Genomic DNA, 27,456 nt, shown 5'->3' with positions numbered 1-27,456 from the left:
TCCTTGTATATGAATTTCATTTTCTTCCTCAAAACCTAAATAATTTTTCTTTTCACTTAAAGTTCAATAATTCAGTCAAAACATGCCCGCTTAATAATGTGTCCATTTAATAATGAATTTTTTCTAGACTACTTCATAGTTATGCATCTTCAATCTTTAACTTCAGGTTCCTTTAACTTCAGGAATTTTTTTATTACATTTTTGAAAACTCTGTTCATTGATTGGTTTTCTAATTAACATTAATAAATTTTATTCATATTGGATCATCTAAGTCAACCCATCAAATCTTTTATGTTTTTTCTAATTGCTTTCATATCTCTGTACAGCTCCTATGTGTTCACAACGATTATTTCAAGACTTTCCTCCAGAAGAGTTGATTAAATTTTAGCTGTGTATATTCTGTTTCTAGTTCATTTTCTAGTTATATAAAGGGGCTGATTTTTGCACTCACTTGATATTAGGTCTCTAAAATTTCCCTTTCTTCTTGCTCTGTGAGGCTGTATTGGATTTCCCGGGTTCTGCTGTCTTTTCTGAGATTGCGCTAAATGTCACACAGTTACTCAGGGGAGTGTCAGCCCGCTTGGCAGGATACTGGTTTGGGCATTTCCTTAACTCAGCGTGGAGTCCTAGAAAATGTCAAACTTGGTAATTTTCTTGCCTCTGCTTAGACCTTGAGATTGCACCGTGGTTGGCAAGAGCCTCCAATTTGAGGATTTCTTGAAACTTCTCTCCAGGCTGTACACCCACCGTCTGTCCACCTCTCCCAACATTAGGGAATTCAAGTGAGAACTATTAGGACTTTGTTGACTCTTGTTTTCCAGTATAGTCTCCGAGGAGCTGTGAAGGAGTTAGATGCTACACGAGAATCTTCTACCGCTTTCCTTGGCTGCCGTTCTCAAATGCTGTGGTGTGAATTTATAACTCTGTCTTTGAGAGTGGAAAATGTTTTGCTAATTTTTTCTACTATTTATTAGTCTCATCAGGAATTGGGGAAGGGAGATTCTAAGATCTGGGTCCATGACACCATCTTTACCAGGAAGTCTTTATAATTTATTTTTTTAATAAGCAATAGATTTATTCTCAGGGGAGATTCTCAGAATACGCGAGCAGCAAATGTCAACCCACTGAATCCTGGGCACCTTTTCTTCCTCTCCATGCTGATGAGGGAACCAAGAAAATAAAGAGTAGATGATGCTTACAGAAGTAACTCAACGATATGACTAAAGAGAAAAGAAAGAGGTAAAATTCTCACCACACAGTTCCACGGTGTGAACTGTCAAGTCTCGTTTCCATGTGGGCCCCCAGGCATCGGACCTGCATGTTGATCTGGGGTGTCCAGTGAAGGCGCTGTTCACAAGCCAGTCAATGAGCACCAGCAGTGCTAGGTTGAGAACTAAAGGTAAATTACTGGAAACATACAGCACAGACAAGTTTCAAAAGTGTACATTCAGTGCACTGTTTAACTCTCGCTTACACCTAAGGACTGTTTGGGTCCAGAGCAGCCTCGCTGAAAATGTGTGGCATCGCAACATTTCTGTTCCAAAATGCTTTGGTCTGAATGGCTGTGGTCACAGACCTGATGACAACCCCCTCCCCAGAGGGGTGCATGCGGATGCCCTCACCCTCAGCCAGGACTCACTCATGTCATGACCCAGCCTCAAAGTCCAGGTAAAAGGCCATGTCCTGCAGAATCTATTTCCAAACACTCCTATGGAGATGGCCATGCCATCTCTGTGCTTCTGGAACGCATACCTGCCCTCCCAGAAGCAAAAGATGGCCAGGCCAGGAGCGGAATAAGAAGGAGGGTCCAGGAGAGGTCTTTGCCCAGAAGGTTAGAGCTTTCCTGGTGACTGCAAGTGAGAGGTAGTTTAGAGGGACAAGCTACAGGGAGGATGCCGACCCTGGGTGGCCAGCAGCAGCACCCTGAATCCAGACATTCAAACAAGAGCCCTCACTCCGAACCAAGTGTGATTCACTTTAAGGGAGGCTGCAACTCAGGACACAGCATGATAAACACAATGAGAGAGTGCAGACCCCCAATGTCCCCTACACTCCACACTTGAGATGTGCCTGGTCCCAGGAGTGAGGCCAGGTGGGCGTCGACTGTCTCAGCCACGGGAAGCTGGTAGCCTTTTAGCTTTGCTGGGATCCCAGGGGCTGGCTCCCATTCTCAAGTCCACCAGCACCTCACGGATGCCTGTTATTCACCGCAAGATTCGGGGGCGTGGTCCAGGAAAGCTGGCTGCATTCTCATTCGTCTTGGACTTGGCTTCCCCATAAATTCACCAGGTTAGCGTTGCAGGGAGAATTCCAGGATGGGCCAAAGCCCCAGGCATCCATGTAATGCTGTCCATCTGGGGAACGCGAAGGGATTCACCCAGGGCTCCAACTAGCACATGGAGGTGACAGGGTTAAGGGCTGTGGTCACTTCAAAGTTCAGCCCTAGATGGAGGGACTGGTGGGAATTTTTCTGCCTACAGCTATCAAAAGTGGACACAGACTTCTCTTCTATAGAACAGAAAAGGATTCAGCTTGCTATGTATAGTTGGTTGCTCCATGCAAAATACGTTGGGCTCCAGAAATTTCTCTCTGAAAAAGGTAATACTGTAATGGTCCAGTTTGCCTCTAGGAAGGGGTCCTTTGGGGACTTGGCTCATTACCTCCAACGCCACTGGCAGACATTGGGCAGTGAGAAGGAAAGGCGGGCCCTGAACAGAATACACTCGCTCACTCCTGTGAGCCAGGATGGGGGAGGTTTGGGCATCTGGAGTTTGGTTCACGTCCAAAGCAAGCATTGTCTCCCCGGCTGAGGATCTCATCCCGGAATGTGGGCTCCGTGACAGCCTGAGCTGTCTTCTCTCGAGTTTCTGCTGTACCCCCTCCCGCCTCAGACGGCATGGTCTTACGAGTGTGGCAGGCCCCGGCACATCCTGGGCTGAGGACCAGAAACCTGAGCCCAGCCACCATCCTGCCGCCAACGCTGGGTGGACCTGGAGCCGGTGCCTCTGCCCCAGGCTCCAGGCTGCCAGGTGACAGATGTTGGGGGAGTTCTGAGACCCCCCAACTAGGACCAAGGAAAGATTTTGAGGGTCTGCAGCCTTAGGACAGCTCATTCGCTTTAGTTTTCTCTTTCTGTGTGTCTGTCTCTGTCTGTATCTCTCCCTCCTCTTTCGTTACAGGAAAGAATAAAATAAAGTCAAATGAAACAAAATAATAACTAACATTACAAAAATTATATTGTGCTTTTACTTCAGGCAACTATCTAGCTTCATGCACTAGAATGATCACAAAATGGTCATTTTCATCTTCTTCTTTTTATCTTCATGCCATAGGGCTTCAATAAACTCTGTCTGAATTTAGTGAATTTAGATGTAGTGTCCTATAAAGCAAAGGTTCCAAGCAGAGCTCGAGGCTGCATTTCTCCATGTCCTCACCAGCACTTGTCTGTTGTCTTTTTTGATGATAGCCATTCTGACAGGTGTGAGGCGATGTCTCCTTATGGTCTTTATCTACATTTTCCTAATGGTTAGTGACGTCAAGCACCATTTCACGCACCTGTTGGTCATCTGTATGTCTTCTTCGGAAAAACGTTTATTCAGATCCTTTGCCCATTTTGTAATTGAGGTGAGAACTTTACATTTTAAATTTTAAAATGTCCAGACGATTCTGATGCACAGCCATACTGGGAATAAAATTGCTGGGAACTGAGCTTTCCTGGGAAATAGCGTTTCATTAAATGAAAATTGAGCTATTAACCTTAAAGAATGATTCTTCATTTACCCAGGAAATAAATTTCGGAGAAATTTCTTCCCATGTCAGTCTTTGGACGCAGGACCATCCGGGCCTCCCATGTGCTCCTGACTCAAGGACTAATTCCAGCGCAAGGTGTCTCCCACTCACTGTTCTGTGCCAGAAGGCGGTTCAAGGTTAAGCCTATGCTGGGCCCCGCCAGCTCCAGGATTGCACCCCGAGGCACATCTTGCCAAACTCCCCTGAAGCTGTGCCACCTCCACCAGACCCGTGGTCACCAGCCACATGCCGGGTGCCCCTGACGGCCTGTCCTCTGGCAACTCAGCGTTAGGACACAGATGTAAAGGCTCGCATGTCTACCTCCCTTCTCTGGAGCTGGTCCACCAACAGCTTCCAAGGTGAGAGACTGAATACACTCAATCACTCCTGTGAGCCAGGATTGGGGAGATCTGGGCATTTGGAGTTTGGTTCATGTCAGACTTGCACATGCAGACTTGCAGGGGGCCAGCTTGCTGTCTCTAGTGACAATCCAGGAGGCTACACAATAACCCCATAACGATCGGCCCCTAATGACCAGGACTTGGTCAGTAACTGATAGCTTCCCTAATTTTTGCCCCTGCTTCCAACTCAGGACCAACCAGAGACAGCCGAACACACTCCCCTAACCAATCACAAGGACGCCCCACTTCTAGTTAGCCCACCCCAGCGCCCCCAGGCCCACAGCCCCCATCAGGGCACCCTGAGCCTCCTTTCTCCCCTATGAAGCTCCCCCATCCCCTGCCTGCCTTTGCGTCTCTGCCAAACCAAGTGACGGGCCGACTCCCTCGCTACAGCCGGCTCTCCGCACACACCTTTGCTTTCCTCATCTGGATAGTCTTCACTCATTTCCAGAGATGTGACACGAGGCAAGGTATCACCATCCTATCACCAGTGTCATCACCATCTTTATCATGACGGGAAATAAGAACAGTGGGGCTCAGAGAGATGAGGTGACCAGTCACGTGGCTACTAACTGACAAATTTAGGACTCAAATAAGGGCTTGGATTTTGCTGTCTTTAGTAATAATGCTCAATTTAACCAAGTAACTTTGCATAGCCAGCCGTTATAAAGGAGGGTCACAAAAAGGCTCTGGTTCTCACTGAACCGACCCTGCAGTCACACCGCCTGTGCCCTGTCCTCTCCCCAGGTGACATCAGCATGTCTCTGCACCCACAGAGTTCCCTCCAGCGCCCCGACCCCCTCAGATAAGCAGACAGGGCTCTTCTTTCCTTCAGCAATCCCGAAAGGATAGAGATGCGTTCTTTCAGAATGCAGCAACAATAAAAAGAAAACCATTCTCACATATAAACATCGCCTTGAGATCACTGAAAAACCATTTAGCAACATTAATAAGGCAAACAAATTTCTTTTTAGTGAATAGTGATCCTCAAGTTGATGCAGAGAAACAAGAAATAGCTTTGCATTACCTGCACACCCACAAGGAAAGTGCTGGTGACCGGGGATTTTCAGGGGAGAACGGAAATCAAATATGCGATCAGACTGCCGTCCACGTGGGATCACCAAGGCATTCCAGGGACCCAGAGCTTGCATCCCCATTCCATCTAAAGGGCCCAAAGACTCGAAAGTCACTGGGAAGCTTTACATGTAATCAGTGGTTGATGAGAATGTCTGTTCCATGTATTCGGTTTGTATCTTATTCAGAGACTCAGCCATTCTCTGTGCTTTTGGGGCCCTGCTGTGCTGGAATGCAGCACGGCAGAGTGGGGGTGCCAAGTGCAGGGTGGGCTACCCTGAAACATGTGCTGAATCCTGAGGCTGTGTGGGTTGGGTGAGGAAACCCCCAAAAAAGCAGAGGCGGCCTGGGAGACAGAGCTGGGGGGACACCTGAGAACAAGGGGCAGGTGTCACAAGCCCAGAGGAAGTGATGCAGTGTCATTGCCACTGATTTCCCTGAGGGAACCTGGGAATCTGGGCACCATCACAGGTTGGTAGTTGGGAGGCCACTGCTCAGGGCAGAGAAAGCAGCCTCGTGGCCCGGGGAGGAGGTGAGCTGGACACCAAAGAGAGTGACAGACATCTGCCTTGTACAGGCCTCCAGGGTGGCCACAGTCCCAGAGGGCTCAGGGAATTAGGGCCCAACATTCCTAAAGACCTCACCTAGATGCCCCACCTCAGAGTCCCACTCCTCCCTGTCGGGAGCTCGCCTGGTGGAGGAAGTGACTGTAAATTCATGCTTCCCTGACCTTCTGCCTCTGGCTAGTGTGTCTGGTCTTGGTCTGCTCTTGTCACCTTAGCTTGGTAACTGCTGTCTTGTTTGACCATTTCCCCTTTGTTGCATTAATGGCACCTCCAAACACCATCCAGTTCCACAGCTCGGGTAGGGTGCCCATATCCCTTGGATCTCCCAAATCCCAGGGGCATTGTACAAGCTATGCCACCCCCTGGCATTGGTACCCCACCCCAATTCACTGAAGGGAGGAGTCAGGAATTGCAATGCCTCAGCACACAGGAGCGGTCAGCCCTCCACCTACCTCCAGGGAGGGGCACTTGTCGCCGTCTGGTCAGCTGAGAATCACATCCTTAGTCTCTGGGTCCCAGGACCACAGACACTCCAGGATTCAGGATTCAGGGTTCAGGCACAGACCCTGAGAAGGCCATCCCTGTGTACATGATAAGGATCTACCCCCAGGGAATGAGGAAACAGAACCGGGAAGGGGACAGCCAGGAGGATTCCGTGGGGACTCTGGAGGGTGGAGTCTTGCCCAGAGCCGTCCTGGCTTCCTGCCCAGTCACTGCCCCCACCCCGAGTACTGTCAGCTCCCTGCACCTGCAGGTGGGGACGGTTCTCTGACAAAGCATGGGAGGTGCAGGTCATAGAAGCACAACAAAGCTGGGAGGGAGGGGCACACAGAACAGGTATGGGATGGGCGGGTACATGCACAGGGTCTCCTACGGCCATCACGGCCACGAGGGGCTAGAAGGGGGCAGCGGGAGGAGCAGGAAGGGTGAGGCAGTTCCGGGTGCACGGAGGAACAGAACGCCCTGAGATAGCATCTGGGCCTCCTCTGTTCAGAAAGCTCCACCCATCTTACCCGAACACTCATCTTTAAGGGCAGGGTTCCTGGGGGCAAGGGCAGGTGCCCGGGCGTACTGCCAAGCCTGGAGTCACGGGAGAATGCACAGCTGGTTCTCCTCCAGATGCTTTTGGGGTGAGGAGGGTGAAACAGTCAGCCCTTCTTTAACGTTGTGTACAGCTGTCACCAGTCAGATCCACTGAGGCACCAGCCGGGGGGCTCTGGTCACCACTCTGCTGACCGAGGTGCTGCTCTCAGGGTTCTGCTTCGTGCTTCGGAGACCGCGTGAAGCCAGGGTGGGAAAGAACCAAGTGCCAGTCCTGACCTGGACTGTGGCTTCTGGCAAGTTTCCAAGTCTCAGTGCAGGTGACACTCAGGGCACAAGGGCAGCAGAGAGGAGCCAGGCTGTGACACCTCACCTACTTCTGACAGCGTTGCTTCCTGTTTCTCCAGATCCAGCACATGCAAAGGACTCCACCCTTGTCATCCTTCCACCATCCCAGGCCACCAGGACAGTCACGCACACACGCCATGGCCTGTCTCCCAGACTCCAGCCCAACACCCAGAAAAATGCAGACACTTCCCATCCAGCCATATGCTAAGCTACCAGAGCCCAGCAAGGCAGAGCTCGTCACCCTGCCCCCAACAGATGAAGACGCCCAGGCTTAGAGCAATGAAGTTACCTCCAAGGTCACACAACCCGCACACGAGCACATACACACACGCACACACCCACCCCCGCAGCCCCCAAGGGAACAACCTGTGCGAAAAGGGGCAGCCAGGGTGGAAACAGCCACAGCGTCCCCTTCTAAACCTTGAGACGACGCTCACTGTGAGCAGGCCATCTACGGAGATGATGATGTATGCCCAATTCAAGCCTTTTCTGAAGGACTGCACTTTAAACTTACTGCTCCCAGGAGCAGTAGAAGAGAAAATTGCAGACAGTAATAATAAAATAACAACAAGCTGTAATAAATCTCCGAAAGAAAGTGGGTCATTCAGAGTTATTATGTCTCTAAGAAGCGGCGCTCGCAAAGGTGACCTGTGGTCACTGAACTGAACAGCCAGCTTCAGCCCTCCTTACCTGCCGCGGGGCAGAATGGGATGCTGCTGCTGCTGCTGCCACAGCTGGAGTGGCTCGGGGTCCCACAGCGCCATCTCTCCTCGGTCGCCTCCGCCTGCAGCTCCTCTCCACAACCTTTAAGCTCAAGAACCCCACAAGACGTGGTCCCTGCCCCCCAGCTCTCCCACATGCAGGCCATAGCTCTGCCGCCCTCTAAAGGCAACAACCCTCCGTGGGTCAGCCTCTGAGCTGTGGGCCGCATCCCTGCACAGCCACTGGACACGCGGCGCCGGCCCCAGGTGGGTGGGCCTGGACCCCACCTTCTGAGCCACGGGGCCACTCACTGTGTTGCATTTTCAGTCCTTCTGCTTGGAATTTACTGGATCTCTTGAGTCTGTGAACAAGCATCTTTCATTCATTCTGGAGAACTCTCAGTGATTTTCTCCTCAAACACTCCTGCTACCCCAGTTTTCTTTCTTCTTCTTCTTCTTCTGCGACAGATTTGGGGCTATTTCAGAAATTCAACAGGCTCAGGGGCATTCCTGTTCCCACTGAGGGGCATTCCTGTTCCCACTGAGATGACATGCAGTTTTCTGAGGGGACACAAAGTGACTTTGCCGCAGACCTGAGCAAGGCTTTGGCTCCAGGCAGGTGGACGCACCCACCAGCCAACCACAGGGCCCAGTGTCCAGCGAGCACCAGTGTGGCTGGGGGACAGAAGTGGCCAGAAGGTGGAGCCAAGTCTGCTCTGGGCACAGAGATACTAAGGCAGTTCACTGAGCCTCCAGGGGAAAGGGTTAGAAAGGGCCAATGGGTCATGAGACCACGCCCAAGCAGCTGCTTGGTGAGGAGGAGAGCACAGGGCCCCAGAACAAGGTGCAGGGCTGTGAGATGGGTGTGAGCTGTGCTCACCTGGAGCCACAAGATGGATCCAGCCCTGCGGCCCGGCCAGGTCAGCCTGGCCCAGGGGACACTTCCGGGAAGATCAGGACGTCCCTGGAAGGCAGGAGGGCCTGGCTAACCCACTGTCCTTGCCCACTGCCCCAAAAACAACTCAGACAGGAAAGCAGTCTGGTCTCAGAAAATTTGCCCCTTGTTCATCCAACCTTAAAAGGGAAACCCAAGCAAAAACCGCCACATCGCAGCAGAATCTTCAAAGAAAGGGCCCTCGACAATAAACTGGCCCCCATCCCCAGAGAATGACATGCACTGAGAGCGTCTTCTGTGCCTTCACAGCAGACATAGAACTTGAAGTTTAAACCTCAGCTCCGAGAAAGCTTTGGGTCCTTTTTCTCGGGCTCACGTAAACATGCCAGACGTGTTTTTGAGTCTCCCCACGGCGCACAAGTCTGGTGGCTTTGTCTGGGGTGGACCCGCAGAAAGTGAGTAGGGCCAGGCTCTGAGCCGCTTCTCAAAAGGGACGAGAAAGCCCGCAGTGTTGCTCATTTCGGGTTCCCACTAGACTGGAAAGGCTCTGGAAGTCCCCTCGCCTGGAACATAAACCAAGGCGCTACTTCCTCTGCCAAGAAAGCCTTGTCCATGCCTCCTCGCTCTGCGGTCTGCTCTCCTGGGGGACAAGCCCTAAGGGACCCCCACCTCGGGGCAGGCCCGGCTGGCGCTCAAGTCTCCTCTCCAGCCCACCCCGTCCATCGAGACAGGCTGGTCCATGTCGGGACAGCCAAGACCAGTCAGAGGGTCTTTTAACCCAGAGTGGTTCTTATTATGCCAATATTTCCTCTTTTAAGTTTTGGAATCTGTATTACTGGCAAATAGCATAGAAATTATTTGTGGGGTTTTCCATAAACCTTAACATCTTGAAATAAGTCAGAAGCTGGCACACATACAAGTGCATAAATACAATACACTCTTTTGCTATATTAATTGATGTGTTTCTATTTCTGATCATTCCCGTTATCCTGTGGCCTGTCCTCCCAGAGAGCCAATAAGGATTTCCACCTTTGCTGACCCTGAAAAGGACAGATATCTGGAGTGAGAGCAAGTGCAAAGGCCCTGGGGTTGGAGCCATCCTGGCCTGTTCAAGGACAGTGGGAAGCCGTGTGGCAGGAAAGAAGGGAGCCGGGGACAGCAGATGAAGTTGGAGGGAAAGCAGATGAAGTCAAGGAGAAAGCATGGGACCAGACAGCAGCTTTACTCTGATGAATTGGGTGGCAGCTGAAGGACACCTGGCAGAAGCAAGGAGACCCTGCAGGAGGTGACTGCAGTACCCAGGGCAGGGAGGCGGCCGTGGAGGTGGTGAGCTGTGGCTGGGTCTGGATATGCTTTGAAGGTAGAGCCAACTGCCTTTGCTGGAAAATGTGGGTACAAGAAAGACCAATGAATCAAGATGACACCAGGGTTTGTGCCACAGCCACTGTGAGAACCTGGGCCACCTCGCCTGAGTGAGCTCGGGGTTCTGGGTGGGGCACACAAGGCGCTTGGTTTGGGACATGAGCACTCAATGAAGAAACAAGGGGGCAGACAGGTGAGTGATCTCACTGGAGTCGTAGGCGTGGGAGTAAGCAGCATGCAGAATTGTGATCAGATGTGAAAGAACACGGGAAAGACGAGTGACTTTGGTGGCATGCTAGAGCAATTCCTGATGGCCAACCTGAGCTGCATCGCCCACTGTTGGAAGATGTAAACTGTTGTCACAGTGCATTTGTAACGACCCTCACTGTAAGGTAGCTGGCTCTGCACAGCCCAGAAGCCCCCCAAAGGTTTAGTCTTATTGTCAGACTCACACAGGTGTTCAGGGGACATGGTCTGTTGTTGGTTAGTGAGTTAAACATGGCGTTGACAACTACTCGTTGTGTAATCATTGAAGATCACAGTGGGGACAGCTGTGGCCTCAGGCTCCATGACGGACCCCGCAGGCCTGGGCTGGACAGGTGGGAGCCATTCACTGCCACAGGGAGGACGAACATTCCACTTAAATGACTGGGACCACCGGTCACCCAGACAGGAGTCTGTGCACCTGCCAGGGCCCGTTTCTGTGATTTTCCTCTGCAAGCGCTGCTCTTGGCGCCTCCGTGTTTGTCGTGGTTTCTCTGGCAGGTCTGTGCGTCTGGAAGGGAGCACTCATTTCCTTTCCAGAGACACCACAGTGGGTTGGGAAGTGTGGCCCTTGGATAGTGCCTCAGCCGGTCGCGAGTCCTGGGAGCACAGGAGAAGAGCCAACTCAGAAGGACAGGTCCCCTGCCCAAGGGAATAGACAGCCTCCGCTTTAAAGGCAAACCTGTTTGTATTGGTTGGTGGATCCTGGGAGGCACTTCTATAGGAATCTAAGAAGGAAATTAAAGCCCCCTTGTGCTTTGAATCTCAACATGCCCACTCGGTAAGAAAAATCCCCAGTGCTATGGAGGGGGCTCCACCTCCGAGAGGGTCAAAACGGAGCTGGGGCCACCACCACCCCGGAGTGTAGACGCTGTTCTAAGCTACAGGCCCAGGAGCAAAGAAAGGCAATTTCACACAGCTGGCAGTAAAAAGGAAAGGCTCCCAAAAAGCCTAAAATATTAAGACCTTTGAACAAGACAAAGAATATCAATGTGCCCTGAAAACACGGGAAAATTATGCAAGGATTACCAAAAGAAATAAGTCATTTAACATTACATGTCACAGTTCACCATTAGACATTGAACAGATCTGATAACTTTGGTATAAAAATTGTTTATCGCTCCTGTATTGTGAGCACAGCGTGAAATACAGCACAGGCAGAGCAAGCTTGCGTTTATTTTCTCTGAATTAATCTAATGAACTTGAGCTTCTTAAATTTCCTCTTCATGCTTTTATGGGTCACTATCTTTTCCACTAAGTGTTCAGGGCTGTGAGAACGTAGTCACCAAACTGAATTATAACTAGCATGTCTCATTTTTGAAAAATCAGTTCTTGCACATGTCAAATGAGGCTGCAGATGCTGTGGGTTGTGTCCCGGCCACGTCTCCGGCAGATCTGTGTCCACAGTGAGCTTGTGGCTGTGAACGTCAGCTGAAATGTCATTTCCAAGATGCCTGATTGCCTCTAAGTTCTTGATTAGTGAGTGATCTTTGATTATCTAGAAATTTTCAACGAAATTAAAAATTTGCGAAGACAAAAAAAGGAAAATACTAGGAACCCTGTTATTATTTATCCCAGCTTCTCTATGCAAAAACAGCTTTGCTCTTTTTCAAGTTCCCATTGGGATGATAACTTGCAGAAGAATTGTCTTGTCATGCGCTGATAAGGTTCAGACTGTTTTAAAGCTAAGTTTGGACGCTTATGCTGTAACAAAGCGCCACAGACCGGGCGGCTGAAACACAGAGACTTGCTCAGTTCTGGAGACCGGAAGTCTGAGAGCAGGGTTGGTTCCCTCTGAGGGAGACTCTGTTCCAGGCCCTTCTCCAGCTTCCGGGGGTTTGCCCAAAGTCCTGGCATTCCTTGGGTTATAGAAGCATCACCCCCATCTGTGCATTCATCTTCACGTGGCTTCTCCCTGTGTGCGTTTCTGCGTCCAAATTTCCCTCTTCTTACAGGGACACTAGTCATCGGATTACGGGCCCAGCCTACTCCAGGATGACCCCATCTTAACTAGTTACATCTGCAATGACCCCATCTCCAGATGAGGTCACATTTGGAGATACTGGGCATTAGAGCTTCAGCATATGAATTTAGGGGGACACGAGCCAGTCCTTTCCACCCACCACTCAGGAGCCAAATAAGATGAGTGTTTCCGAGACTGCAAATCTTCCTTAAAGGAGGAATCCTCCTGCTTTCACTCGACGGAAAACCCAAGTCCCAGAACCGTGATGAGAGTGGCGCTCAGTTTGGCAGCTGACCTCAACACCCACCCTAGCTGTCCCCTTTACTTGCTCTGTGTCCTTGGGCAAGTCTCTTGGCCTCTCTGAGCATCTCTTTCCCTGTCTGTACAATGGACAAAAGTGTCAACCTCAGGAGTTGTTTTCCAGGCTGAGCAAAATAACAAATGAAAACACTCCACACCCAGTAAATGCTCAATAAACAGTGTTTCCCTCTTCCTACCTGCCCCTAGTCTGTGTCCCCCACACTAGACTGAACAGCGGAGTGAGTTGGTACAATAATAACTGTACCAATAAAAATATCACCTTGCCCTTCCTGAGCACTTGCTCTGCACCACACACACACGGGGGCTCCGCCTCACCAAACGCCAGCAACACAAAGAGGAAAGTGTCCCAGGGGCAGAGCTGGCTGTCAGGGGCCACACCCCATAAAGTTGGGTGTGCTCCGCACACCCAGGACCTGAAGCAAGGTGCCTGCTCTTGCCTCCGCACTCCGCCGCCTCTCATAAGGCAGGCATTCAGCTGCAGCCCAAGCCCCATGAAGCCAGCAGGAAGGTCAGCGATGCGTGGCCAGAAGGAGTCCAGAGGTCTGAGTGGTAGGCAAAGACCCTCCAGGAAGCAGAGTCAGGCAAGCCCATCCGAACAAATCTGGACCCTCCAACGGAAACGCCTGGAAACCAGGAAGGAGGACTCCCAGGACCCGCTCCCTGGACCCGTCACAGGAGGGAAGGAGCAGGGGCTCTTCAGGGAGCCCAGGACCCTGAGCACCGCCTGGAAAGTGAGTTGGGGACAGCTGGAGGGATGCCTGGGACTCGGCCAGCAGGAGCTCAGGAGGCAAATGCACAGGGCATCCTGGAGGACCTGCCCCAGGCCTGGTTGGCCATCGGGCAAGTCGGGGAGTCTTTCCGGGGCTTGACTTCCATCTGTGATATGGGGGTGACCTGGGCTGAAATCCAGCCAGTACTGACCAGGACAGCTAAACCAGATGTTAACATTTGATAACTGGGCTCCACACTCCGAGCCCCACATCCAGGGGCCACACCTGCCACCTCCAGCCTTGGCCCACTGCCCAGCTGGCACCCGGTGCCCCGCGTTTCCCGGCCTGGCTGCTGAGGGCTCTCTGCCTGGCAAACAGCGGCCGAGCTCTATTGGGCATCTCCTCCAGCTCCTCGCCCTGCAGGTGTTAGCTTCCAGGTTACATCCTCTGGACAGAGCCCACCACCCACCCCAAGAAGGCAGGTCTCGCCTAATTTCTGCCACTGCTGACAGACCCTGTACATCCCTCTCCCTCTATTAAAGGAACCCCAACTTTATTGGGGTGACTATGTGTCTAGATGCAGCTAGGAGTGCCCATGAAGTAAACATCTGCTGGGCCAGGTCTCTGGGAAAGCCGCTGTTCTCCTGAGCAAAGAGGCAGGTGCAGGGTGTGTGCACAGCCCGCCACCCCCGGCTCCTGGGATGTCTGCAAGTGTACAGGCCCCACTGCAGGCAGCTGGAGCTTGTGCCGAGGAGCGCCTGGATGCAGATGGCAGGGCGTGAGCTGTGGGACGCCCTGACTGCCTCCCCAGGCTCTGACACCGACAGAGGTGCAGTATTGTCCACTGCCCCCAGGGACGGTGTCCAGTGGGCAGGTCAGGTATTTGCTGTTGAATGAATGAGTTGGGAGGGTGGTTAGAAGAGAAAAGGAGGCAAGCAAACATGGGGGGACCACTCACCCCAAAATCCAAACCCGCTGTGGCATCACAGGAGAAAGCCCGCAGCGGCTTCCGTGTTCATCCACAGATGTGTTCCCACTTAGCGTCTGACGGGTTCCTGGCGCGCTGCTCATCCTGATTGCTGGTTCCATCAGTTGACAGGTTCATTTGGGGATGCAGACCCAAAGAGATTGGTCGGGGCCCTGTCTAAACTGACCTTGTCCTTTCTCTTATTTCCTGACCCTCCCCCGAGAGCTGAGACAGAGAGGAGCCCGGAACCAAAGCCCGCAGAGGAGCCCTGGGCATTGGGTGTCCGGGCAAGTGGTGCCCAATCTGGGAAAGAGGCTCTGCCCCGCCCCCGCCTCCAGCTGCCCCTCAAAGCACTGAACACTCCCCACCTCCTCTGGACATAGAGCTTTCTCTCTGTTGCCAGCAGCAGAAGCCCCATTTTCCCTGAAATACTTATGCTTGGGACACAGGGATGTCTCTGCTCTCGTTATCTGAATAATTTGGCCAATTGCCACGCTCCATTTGCTGACACAGACGAGGCCTGGCTCAGAGAGGCACAGATCAGACCTCCTGTGGTCGCGCCCTCGGGGTCTGCAGAGCTGGAACTCTCCCAGCCACCAGGGGTTGGGGGTCCCTGGGGCAGCCTGTGTCCCCCAAGGTGGAAATTAGAATTTCTACTGAGACTGAGGTCACCACAACTGTCTGGAGACACTTCTAAGCTGCTGATCAGAGAATCAGAGTGGGGATGCAAGCCTCCCACGATGCCAGCTGACCAGAAATCTGGGTGTGAGCCCAGAATATAGACTCCACATCACTCCTTCAGTGCCTCTGGTGCCCCCTAGCAAGCCTGAGAAATGTTTGCTGAATGAACGAATGGGCTTTCCCAGACTTTCAGACAGAAGCCTGGCCGTAACCCAGGCAGAAGTGACTCAGAGTCCAGGCTCTGCGTCCTCAGCCCCTAGTCAGCCCCGGCTGACGGCCCAGGAGGCTCTCTGCCCTCAGGGGAACATCGCCCAAGGACCAGGGGCTCAGGAGGAAGGATGCTCAGCAACAACAAAAGGCAGCGGCTGAAACATACATGAAAGAAAGAGACTCGGATGATGTATTTTAAAGAACCAAACACAGATCAGCCAATTCTTCCAACACTCATTAAACACTTACTCTGGCTGAAGCCTGCAGTCATCTCCATGGGGCCAGAACCCAGGTCCCTAGGGAGGGCAGTCACTGCCAGGCTGCCACGTCTGCAGAGAAGATTCCAGGTGTCACAGGTACACCTGAAGGGGGCCAGGCCAGAGGGCCCTCTTCCTCCCCTCCCAAGCGAGGCTCCTGGAGGGGCACGGCTGGCTCTGAGCTTTTCCACAGAGCCACCCAGGACAGTGAGTCCAGGGCCACGAGGAGGCCTCCAGGTGTGGGAGAACCTCTCACACCCAGCTGCCCGTGGACTGGTGCCACATTCAGCAAAGCTCTGTGTTAAGGGGCTGAGGTTAAGCCCAGGTAAACTGCAGAGTGGACAGGATTGGGTACAGTCAGGCAAGCTGTACAGAGGACAAGAGCCCTGAGAAGCAGGGGTAGGAGGCCTCCTGGGCATATGGGAGCGTGGTGGGGGCAGGCCGAGGCTCAGGGCACCCCTGCAAAGGCCAGGTGCCAAGGAGACCCCAGGGTGCCCTGCAGACCAGAGGGAGCTGGACTGGCCAGGCCCGTGCCTCCATCACAAGTCCACACGCTTTCATCAATAACACAAAAGCTGAAGGAATTGTGCCTCTGCTCTCCGTAAACCCACACAAGGCAGCCAGAAAAACAAGTGGATCCGCTTTTGGCTAAAATTATTTGCAATTTGTGTGGGAACATTAGTTACCTGTCACTTACCAGAAGCCTGAGTGCAGCTGTGACCTTCCATTTCACCAAGAAAAAGAACAGTGTTGACACCTGCTCACTGCAATGTTCGGAGAAGTGAGGTCTGCAGTCGGGCACAGCAGGAGGGTGGTGGTGGAAAGGCAGACACGGCCCAGGGGGTGGAACCGCAGGGCAGGCACTGGCTGTCTCTTGGGCGCTAATCTGAGGGGTGGGAGGACTCTGAGCAGCAAGTGACCGTGCAACAGTCCAAGATGAGGACTCGGCAGCCAGCAGGACCCACATCCCTGTCCCTGGAAAAGGCGTCAACCCCACCCCCCAGCACCTGCCTAGACTTCAGCACCGGCTGTGTCCAGAATGCCGGTTGCTGTCCCTGCCCAGGAAAGAGAGGGGCTGGGACTGGCTGGCGGCCCACCTGCCCAGCGGAGAAACCGCCTGCTTGTCACCCGCAAAAGCGCAGGTCTCGGTGTCTGTTCAGCAGAGTCAGAGCCGATAACACTGTTTACCTTGTTGTAGAAATGTGGTTTGCCAAGTCAGCCAGCTGAGGGTCATGGTGGGAGCTTTGCACACAGCACATCAGGGATGACACCCCCACCCCCTTTGTGGAGTCCAGTTGTGCCACCAAGTCAGGCCCCGTTGGAGGTTTGAGTGGAGGGCAGCCCAAAGCCTCAGGGAGAGGCAGCCCACGGGGACCCCGTGCTTGCCCAGCTTCGCCCAGGAGTCTGAGGTTTCTCCCCATCTATAGTGCACACTTAGAGGGGCTGCCTTGGGGGGCGAGTGTCTCCTTACACACCCAGACAGTGCGGGACAAATGCCACTTCTACCGCGTCACCTGAAGCGGCCACAGCGGCCACGCCCCTTCCTTGTCCTCCCCTCCTCAGACCTCCAGATGAGCTCAGGGGGTGGTGGCAGGTGTTGGGGGAATGGGCCAGGAAGGGAGGTGGGTGCTGCCAGGAGTGACTGGGGCCTCAGTGTGCAGTGGTGCCTGATCTGGAGCCCCGGGGACTTCCCGAGGCCCGAGAGAGGGAGGGCAGTCTGAGAACACGGGGGACTTCCCCGGGGAACCAACACATTTCCTGGCAGTGCAGAAGCCAGGTTCCTCCCGCAAACCCAGAGAGGACAGAGCTGCGACCTCAACCCGTGTGTCCCCAACTGGTTCAGCACACTGGGAACAGTAGCACAGAGACAGAGAGTGATAACAAGTAGAGACAGGTAGAGACACTACAAGTAGAGACGATGGGAGACAGCCCAGTGCGTGGGGCCCTGGCAGGAGCAGTGACAAGGGAGAGCTTTCCCTCTCGACCTTTCCATCAGATGCTTTGTTTCCACATCTCTGTCTCTCTCTTCCTTCTGAACTGGCCTCCTGAGGCATCCTGTGATGAGGACGCGAGGCCTCCCGTCTGGCTGAGGACAGCGGTTCTAGGTGGGCGCCATGGGCGTGGTCCGTGCTGCCTTCACCTTCCCTGCGTCTCAGGTTCCCCCAGTCCTTCTGTCTGCTTTGTTCGCTCCGTCTCTGCCTCTCAGATTAGACCCCGGGCCGTATGTAATATTTGAGGGGAAAACATTAAAACACTGGCTGGAGACTCTGGCGGGAGGGCAGGGCCTGGCTGTGGATGTGCCTCACGTGGAGCAGCCGGGTGCAGCCCACAGCCTCACTAGGGGAGCCCCAGGGGTCAGCGTCCGTGTCTCTGGCCTCCTAGCCAACAGCTTCCTCGGGTGGGATTGTCCAGCCTCCTGCTGGAGGGCGGAACATCCCAGGAGAGGAGCAGAGAAAGGGCCAGACCTCGCCTTCCCACATGGGCTCTCAAGCCTCTCCTCCCACCCTCAGCCTCTCCAGAGTCACCTCAGTCTGGGGTGGGGAGGGCAGAGGAAGGCCCTAGAGGTCTCGCTGCTTGCTGTGCAAACATGGCCAGGCCACAGCCCACGCCACCGGAGCCCTCGCCACCGGAGCCCTCGCCACCGGAGCCCTCGCTCCCTCCAGGGCCCGGGGCCTTGGTGCCAGGGGTCCCATAGCTTATCTCCCTCGGCCTGGCCCACCCAGGTACTTAGGCCTCACTTTCCTCCACTTGGAAAATTCCACCCGCTTTCCATCTCCAAAGTGTTGCTGGTGACTCTCCTTGGCTGCTGTTTCCTCTGTTGCTCTCCGTCCTCTTGCCCCTTCTCTATTGGCTTAGTGGGGTTTAGGTAAATGCCTGGGCTACTCCACCACATTTAACCAAAAGTTGTGTCCACGAGTTTCCATCCCCGCCCGGGGGTCTCTCTCAACTGGGGAAGAAACAGAAGAAGAACCATGCTCAGGCCGGGCTCTGCCTGTCTCTGAGCCTGCCATCACTGACCCAGTCCGCACGTGGCCAGCGTCCCTCCTATACTGCGCCTTGTGTCCCCAGAGCCGGACGCTTTGTCTGAAAGGGGAGGTGTGGCATTCAGACACTTCTTTCTGGCACAATGAGGCCTGAATTTCCAGACTGTTGCCTCACTGGAGATTCAAGTCAGTCTTGAAACTCAGAGCCGAGCAGAGCCCATCTGATCACATCCATTATCTCAGCAGAATTAAAGCAGGAGGAGGATGCCCACGGGACTGTCTGGTTTATGGCGAACTAGAAATGCATTGGTTTGACGTTTGAGTAGCCACCATCCTCCTCCATGGTACAATGGGCACAGGTAACAAGTTTTCTGGGGAAGTGAGGGAGTCAGAACCGAAGGATGAGGGGGTGTTCACTTAGTCCAGGAGGGAGGGAAGAGTGTCCAGGACAGAAGGAACAGTATGTGCAAGTGGCCTGGGACAAGTTGCTTCTCAGAGTTCCCACTGCACCAGCCCTTTCATCACCCATCTTTAGTTCTGACGTTTCAGATTCAGGGCTTCTACTCACTCAGAGGGGAGAAATTATAGCCATTAGGCGAGGTGACAATAGGCTTCCAGGACAAACCTGCAGATTTTCCATTTGAAGTTCACATTCAGAACGGCTCCACCCTGATTAGTAAACAACACCCTCTGGTCAGTCCAGACCTCAGCAGCGCCAGGCTTTGTCCCCACGTTCAGGCTGGGAGATGTCAGGACTTTGCCACACTGAGCGAAGGAGCCCAGGTCAGACTTGTCCCCTGACCCTTTCTTGTAGGCTTCCCCTTGCTGACCTCAGAGGGCATCACGCAACAGTTTCGTTAGGAAGGGAGCTGCTTCTCAAATGGAAGCTCTTGCGGACATCCCAGGAGACAATGGAGGGAAACGTGCCTTCTGTCTTCCAAGTCCTGCACAGTGCCGGGCATGGGAGGGGCTTGCTGGATGACATCTGACCTTGAGGAGAACACATGTCACGTAGTCCTTGGGCAGGCAGAGGAAATCCTGCTAGATGCAGTTCTCTGTGCTTGTATAGCTCCTGCAACTATTCACAAGTCCAACATCAAATTGAAGGCCTAGGGGAATTTACACCTGATAACCCAAGTTCATTCCAGGAACAGCAGGTCCCAATCCTCAGGCCCAGACAAAAAGCCTCTCACTTCTGGTAGCCATCAGTCCACTCAAGAGCCCAAGAATACAGTCAGACGTGTACCTAACGACTCCCAAATCTGCATCTTTGCTCTAAATCTCTCTCCAGAGCTCCAGATTCAGTATGTGGTGCGGGCTCCCCAAACCTAACATGTCTAGAACTGAACTTGCCCCAGTGGGAGGGGATGAAGGAGACTCCACGGACAAGGAGGCCTTCAAATTAGGCCTTTCGAGAGAGTAGGAGGCAGAAATGGGAAAGAGAATGGAGAGAAATGGGAACCGATTTGAGGAAATCTTAGGTAGAAAATCCATAGGGCTGGATTGGGCGGTTGTGGCAGTGGGGGAGGGGTGATAGAGGGATTCAACAAAACTCAGCAACACATTTTTAATAATTACCTTTGAAATAGATAATACATGTACATGTTCAACACTCAAAGACTACAAAAAGGTATATAATGAAAAGTAAGTCTCTTTTCCATGTCCATCCCCCAAGCACCAGTGGCCTTTCCCGGCCTGGGTTCATGAGGGGCCGTGAAGCACACACAGCTCCTTTCACCTGACAACACACCGTGGAGATCACCCCCACTCAACACACATGGAATGCCCCACGTTGCATTTAACTAGTATTCTGCTCCTGGACGTTCAGGTTGCTCCCAAGCTTCTACTGCATTGAATGTCCTTATGGATATATTTGTTCAAGTACATCAGTAAGACGAATCTGATGGGGTGAAATTGTGGGTCAAACGTATGTACGTTTCCAGTTTTGGTTGAGAGATGTTGCCAAGTGCCCTCCATGACTGTACCAATTTACATTCCTACCAGGGACATATGAGAGTACCTTTTCCTCCACATCCTCCCCTGCACAGTGTATTATCACATTTGGATTTTTGCCTATCTGATCAGTGAAGAATGAAGACATCTTCATATATTTTAAATTGTATGTTTCTTATTATGATGAAGTTGAATATCTTTTCATACATGTAAAATTCATTTCTACGAAACATCTCTATTTGGCACCTACAATGGGCTAGGTGTTGGGCTTGCTAGATATAAACAGGTAGAATGCCCTCTGTTTCTACCTTAGTCAACTTGGTGGATGAATATACCACTCACTGAATACAAGAAGAAGAGGAATTTTCATAGGGATGTGAAGGGGTTGAGAAGAGAGAAAAGGAAAATTTAATAATCCAGGCAAGGGTCTATGGTGGCCTGAATTAGCCTAGTGGGGAGGGAAAAGAGGAGACAGAGAGAGGAAGGATTAGAGATGTAGACAGGATAGACTTTGAAGGCTGAATGGAAGTGGACTGTGGGAGAGGGTGGAGTCTTAGGTGACTCTCTTGTTCTGGGTTAGAGAGTTGACTGAAAGATGGATCCATTCCCTGAGAAGAGAGTCACAACAGGAAATGCAAGAAGAAAAGATTATGAGATCAGGATGTATGCTTCTGGTAAAGATGGAGTAACAGGAACTGTAGGTACCTTTCCTGCCTGAAAAAAAAAAATCTAGAAACAGAAAAAAAGGCAAAATACATAAAACAACAGTTTTCAAGATATTGGATATCTGATAGTGAAGGACAGTGATCCCTGAGAGCTGGAAAACAAACAACATGAGCCCTGTAATGCCCCAACTTACTGTCTTGGGAGAATTTCCAGGTGTGGCTCACAGAGAGGAAGTTGAGGAGTTGGGCTTGAGAGACTCAGGTGATTAGAGTGCTCAAGACAGAGAGCTGCACAGAGAGAGAGCTCTGAAGGTCTGCAGGGGGTGCCCCTTGAGTTTTCAATTAAGAATCCATGAAGAAAGAAGCTGAGGTCAAGGAAAGAATCAACTCAAAAGATCAGAGAAGAAAATACCCAGCATTTGCACAGAGCTGGTAAGAATGCCTGCTCCCACCAGCCAGATGGGAAAGCCTCATAATTCACAGTTCGTGGAGTGGAGTATTCAGAAGAGCTTAACTTCAATAGTGGGTAAGAATTGGCCCCAGGCTACACATTGCTCCATCCAGCCTAACAAACCTTCTAAGCAGGACCTGAAAGATTCAGATGATTTCTATGAAGATAACTGCATCCAAGAACAAAACTCAAGAATATTTATATGATTACAAAAATGCCCAGCACCAACATAAAATTCACAATACCTGACATTTAAACAAAACTTACCAGGCAGCCAAAGATGCAGAATAACACAACTCATAACGAGGATTAAAATCAATCAATCAACCAGATTGACCCAGAACTGACACAGATATTAGAATTACCAGACAAGGACACTAAAATATATAAACAATTATTATAACTATGTTCAAAAAGCTGGAGGAAAAACTGAACATGTTAAGTAGAAATATAGAAGCCTTAAAAAGGCCCAACTCGGGGCCAACCTGGTGGCTCAGTGGTTAAGTGTGCATGTTCCACTTCAGCAGCCCAGGGTTCACTGCTTCAGATCCTGGGTGCAGACATGGCACTGCTTGGTAAGCCATGCTGTGATAGGTGTCCCACATGTAAAGTAGAGGAAAATGGGCACCAATATTAGCTCAGGGCCAGTCTTACTCAGCAAAAAGAGGAGGATTGGCAGCAGATGTCAGCTCAGGGCTAATCTTCCTGGAAAAAAAAGGCCCAACTCAAACTTCTAGAGCTGAAAACTACAATGTCTGAAATGAAAAACACCCTGGATGGGATTAAAGCAGGTTATACATCAAAGTAGGAAAGCATAGTGAACTTGAAGACATAGCAATAGAAACCATTCAAAATGAAACAGAGAAAAACACTCAAAAACATTATCAAAGCATCAGTGATCTGGGGAACCACTTCAGGTGGCCTAACTGATGTAGAATTGGAGTCCTCAAACAAGAAGATGTAGAGGGGTGAACAAAAAAAATATTTGGAGAGATAATGGTCAAATTTTTTCCAAAGTTAATGAAAATGATAAGCCCACAGATCCAAGAAACTCAACACATTCCAAGAACAAGAAACATGAAGAAAAGTACACAAAGGCATAGTATGAACGAAATATTCACAACTAAAAAATGTTAAAAGTAACCCCAGAAACATGACATGAAACACAGAAAGGAAGAAAGGCAAAGACAACTGCAAGAAATAAGGCAAGAAAGAAGATAGGAAGCAACAACTTCAAAGTACCAAAAAAAAAATTGTGAACTTGGACTTCTATACTTAACGAAAATATCTTTCAAAAACAAATACAAGCACTTCTGGAGCGGTGACATGAGGAGCTCCACAAACCCTCATCTCAGCAAAACAATGACCAGTGAAAATTGCTTTTTTTTTTTTTTTTAAGATTTTATTTTTTCCTTTTTCTCCCCAAAGCCCCCCGTATATAGTTGTATATTCTTCGTTGTGGGTCATTCTAGTTGTGGCATGTGGGATGCTGCCTCAGCGTGGTCTGATGAGCAGTGCCATGTCTGCGCCCAGGATTCGAACCAACGAAACACTGGGCCGCCTGCAGCGGAGCGCGCTAACTCAACCACTCGGCCACGGAGCCAGCCCCAAAATTACTTTTTTAAAGACAATCATTTACAGTCTCTAGAATTTGTCTTAAGGATATAGAGCAAAAGGAGAAACATTTATTCAAGAAAATCTACTAAATCTCAGTAAAAACAGTGAGCTACTACAGCATTTGAGTACTGACCCTCTCTTTCACCTCCCCCCTGCCAGAGCTCAATGTGATGGAACCCATGTTCTGGGCAGATACAGTCAAGAAGATGGGGCTCCCTCTCCCTTCACTTCCCAGTTGAGGGCTACAGTTATTCCCTAGGAGGAGGAAACCACCAGGATTTCTCACCTCCCCCTGCTCTGTGTTGCAGAAGCTCTAATCCAGGCAAGTGTGGCTGAGAGCCTCTGGGGATCCCTTTTTCCACCCAACCCCTAGAAGCTCTACCCAGGTACAGCAGACTGAGAACACTGAACCCAATCACCCTCAACCCAGATTGCTCATAGGACAGGGGTTCAATGCCAGGAGAGACAAACCAAGAAGACCAGAGGCTAATGCCTATGCCCACCATATCAAGCGTAGAGTGGGGATATCACTCCAAAAGAAGCAGACCACTGTCCTGACCCTCAACCTCAAAACAGTGGCACGTAAGTTCTCAGAGAGACAGAGAGACAAGCAGAGAGAACAGACTGCTCTGTGGTTCTCCCTGAGGGAACTGACTTCTTGTAGAAGAGAAGATAGGGAAGTTCAAGCCTAAGGGCACTTCCAAAGACAATGGAGATCTTGGTGGTCAACAACTAAGAAGAGGCTGGCAGCTCCAGGAGAGTAACAACTGAAATGAAACCAGCTAGAAATTTAACATAGAGAATTAGAGAAAGAGACAGTGGAAAGGAGCCCTCCTAGGGTTGGAGCAAATTTCAAAGACTGACATCAAAGAAAGCCCTGCTAAGCAGCAAGACATTTACTGGATCAGACTGTGGAGCAATGTATGCTTCAGGGCTTGTCAATAAAAACAGAGCGATCAGCTGGAAATTAGTGGAGGATATCTGCTGGCCGTGATACCAGTAGAGTTCAACCAGGATATCAGGTAAACAGTCATGGTAGCCCAGCTAAAACCCTTGTCAGCCCTAGAAGAGGAGAGATTGGGTTGATGCTCAAAGCTGTGCCTTCTGAGGAGTGAAATCAGTGGATGCACACGAAGGGGATATAGACCAAAATAGTCCACGCAAGTCACTAAGCAAATGAGCAAGCAGACAAGAAAACAACAACAAAAACTCCTGAAGAGATGACATCAGTATCCATAGTTGCTACAATATATTACCTAAAATGTCTAATTTCATAAAAGAAATATAAGCCATGTAAAGAAACAGCAAAGTGTGACGTACACTCAGTGTTGTGTTTTTTTAAGCAAGCAACAGAAATTGCCTTTACCTTTGAGGAGTCCCTGATGTTGGAGTTAACAGACTGAGACCTCAAAGCAGTGATTATAAATATATTCAAAAACCAAAAGGAATCATGTTAAAAGAAGGTATGATAACAATGACTCATCAAATAAAGAATGTTAAAGAAGAGAGAGAAATTATTTAAAAAGAGCCAAATGGAAACTCTAGAGTTGTAAAGTATAATAACTGAAATGAAAAATTCAATAGAGAGATCCTAAAGTACATTTGAGCTGACAGAGAAAAACTGAGTGAGTTTGAAAATAGATCAATACAGTTTATCCAATCTGAAGGAGAGTAAGAAAGAGAACAAAGGAAAATGAAGAGGCCCTCAGAGAACTGTGGGACATCATTAAGTACATTAACATACATGAAACTGGAATTCCAGAAGGAGAGGTAAGTTTGCAGAATTTTTTGGAAGAAATAATGGCTGAAAACTTCCAAAGTTTGATGAAAAATATTCATCAACACATGTAAGAAGTTCAACGGACTCCAAGTAGGATAAAAACAAAGAAACCCACAGTCAGACACATCACAAAATATTGAAAGACAAAGAGGAAATTTGAAAACAGCAAGAGAAAACTGACTTGTCACATACAAGGGAGCCAAATCACCTTAATGGCGAACTTCTCATCAGAAACAGTGGAGGCCAGGAGGCAGTAGGATGACGCGTGCAAAGTACTGGGGGGAAAACATTGTTAACCAAAAATCTTATATCAAGCAAAGTCATCTTTCAAAAATGAAAGCATAATACAGACATTCTAAGATAAACAAAACTGATAGAATTTGCAGCTAGCAGACCTGCCTTACTTGTAATACTCCAAGAAATATGACAGAAAGTTCTCAGTATTATTAAATATTTATTTCTTCTCTTAGCCAATGTAAAAGGAAATTGCATAAAATAACATCTATAAAATTGTATGATTGGGCCTGCAGCAAAAGGAATGTAATACATTTGACAGTAACAATATAAAGGAAGGGTGGGGATGAGGCCACAGTGGTGTACAGGAAACGAGCACTGATAGTAGTTTAATCCACAGGAGGAAATGAAAAGAGTCAGAAATGGTAAACAAGAATGTTACTATTTTTAAAAACTCCATGAGTGCATTTGTTTTCTCCTTTTGTCCCTTAGCTTCTTTAGAAGACATGGGATTATATAAGGCAACAATTATGCCCACGTGCTGTCGAGTTTGTAACACCCCTGGATGTGATATCAATAACAATAATAGCACAAAAACAAGGGGAGTTGGGGGAGGCAGCTGCATAGGAGCAAATTTCTACATCTGACTGGGATTAGGCTGGTATAAATCTGAACTGGATCTGATATGTTAAGGGGTGTGTATAAGCCCCAGACAAACCACTAAGAAAATAGCCCAAAAATATACTTTAGAAAACCATTAAAGGAATTAAAAGGTTATATTAGAAAATATCCACTTGAGACACAAGGAAGTAGCAAAGAAGGAACAGAGGAAGGAAGTAGTTGTGAGGCAGTTAGAAAACAAAGCCTAAAAGCAGATTAAGTCCAATCACGTCAATAGTAACATCATCGAAGGAAGAACAGGGAGATCCCAGATTGGGTTTAGCTTGGTTTCTCTGCCTATTTTAAACTCCCTAAGCCCTGAGGGGCTTGGCACCACACCAGGCTGGCCCTGAAGCTTCTTGACATTCAGGCCTTGCTTGGTCTCCGAGTGGATGTCTCGCCTTCATTGTACTGCGCATTGTGCTGAGTACTGCTCTTGGTCTTTATTGCTCTTGGGTAGATTCTAGTTTCCAGGAAAGCCCACAGAGCACTGAGTCTTTAGTTTCCTCACATTGCTGCTGCCTTCAAGTACGCTCAGCCTGAGCTGGGAGGTCTGTCAGTGCAATCTCTGAAGTCTTATCCTCAGTCAGGAAAGACCCAAAGCTTGGAGATTCACTTCCATTCTTTGTGAACCTCAGTTCCTCAGTTTCCAAGCTTCCTCCTCTCTCAAGCCAAATATTGGATGAAGATTCCTTGCAACAGCTGTGGCCACTCAACAGCACCCATGGAGTTCTCACCCCCGTGAGTTCCCCAGGCCTGGACCAGAGCCGGGACCCACAGGGACAGGATGCAGTGATGTTCCTCTTCTGCCTCTGTGGGAGAGGGCCTCACGCTGGGGACCCTGGCCAAGGCTTCCAGCTCCTTCTGGACCTGTACTGACCTCTGATCCCTCAGTGGACTCCTGCTCCCTGGCCAGAGGATTTGGGAGCTCCTGGGGTCCAGGCACATGGCCCTACATGTGCAGACCACCCAGACGCTGGTAGTGGTGGCAGCCAAGCCTGAGAGGCACGGGTTGGTGAGCAGTCATTCTGGATCAAGCTTTGTGAGTCCCATTCAGTAAAGTGTGGGGAGACACTGACCTTGCCCTCCCAGTCTGGAGCCAGAATCTTGCCTGCAGCCATCAGACAGGACCCATCCGGCTTGACTGTACTTCTGACCTCTTTCTGGAAGAGCTCTTTAGCTTGGCTTGTTATGAAAACAACAAAGATGTTCCCAGCATGAACTGATGCTGGGAACTGAGCTCTGTGCAGTTTACCACACGGTTAGCATTACCAAGATTATCTTCAAAAACCATAGGATATGAGGAACGAGACTCCTTCCCTATCGGAGCAGTAATATTGAAAATCACGGCAAATGCATCCCATTCTATCTGAATTCCTCTTCCGGCCTCCCTGGTTCTTGAACGTTCTTTCCCCTGCTTGTCTGTGTTGTCTTGGTTCCCTCTCGACCAGCTAATGCTGTCTGCAGGCAGCTCTAACCCTGAGTGTTTACATCCGCAGCTGCCTCAACTTCTCTCCCAGGGACGCTCCTGATCCGAGATGTCTCAGAAGCTGCTTGGTGCT

The 27,456-nt window shown here is 50.3% G+C and overlaps 1 long non-coding RNA gene across 1 annotated transcript; it reads right to left on the bottom strand.

The window, feature by feature from the left end:
* Window positions 1-317: 317 nt before the first annotated feature.
* Window positions 318-6,414, bottom strand: LOC103555917 (uncharacterized). Its single transcript, XR_011538988.1, has 5 exons — window positions 6,283-6,414; window positions 5,218-5,352; window positions 4,602-4,693; window positions 1,253-1,381; window positions 318-1,157 (listed from the first exon to the last, which is right to left on the bottom strand). It is a non-coding gene; the product is annotated as an uncharacterized lncRNA (long non-coding RNA).
* Between the last annotated feature and the right edge of the window lie 21,042 nt (window positions 6,415-27,456).

This window comes from Equus przewalskii, chromosome 4 (assembly GCF_037783145.1).
Source record: "Equus przewalskii isolate Varuska chromosome 4, EquPr2, whole genome shotgun sequence".
NCBI classification, from domain to species: Eukaryota; Metazoa; Chordata; class Mammalia; order Perissodactyla; family Equidae; genus Equus; species Equus przewalskii.
Note: the sequence above shows the minus strand (reverse complement) of the source record. Positions and strands in the feature narration are given on the sequence as shown.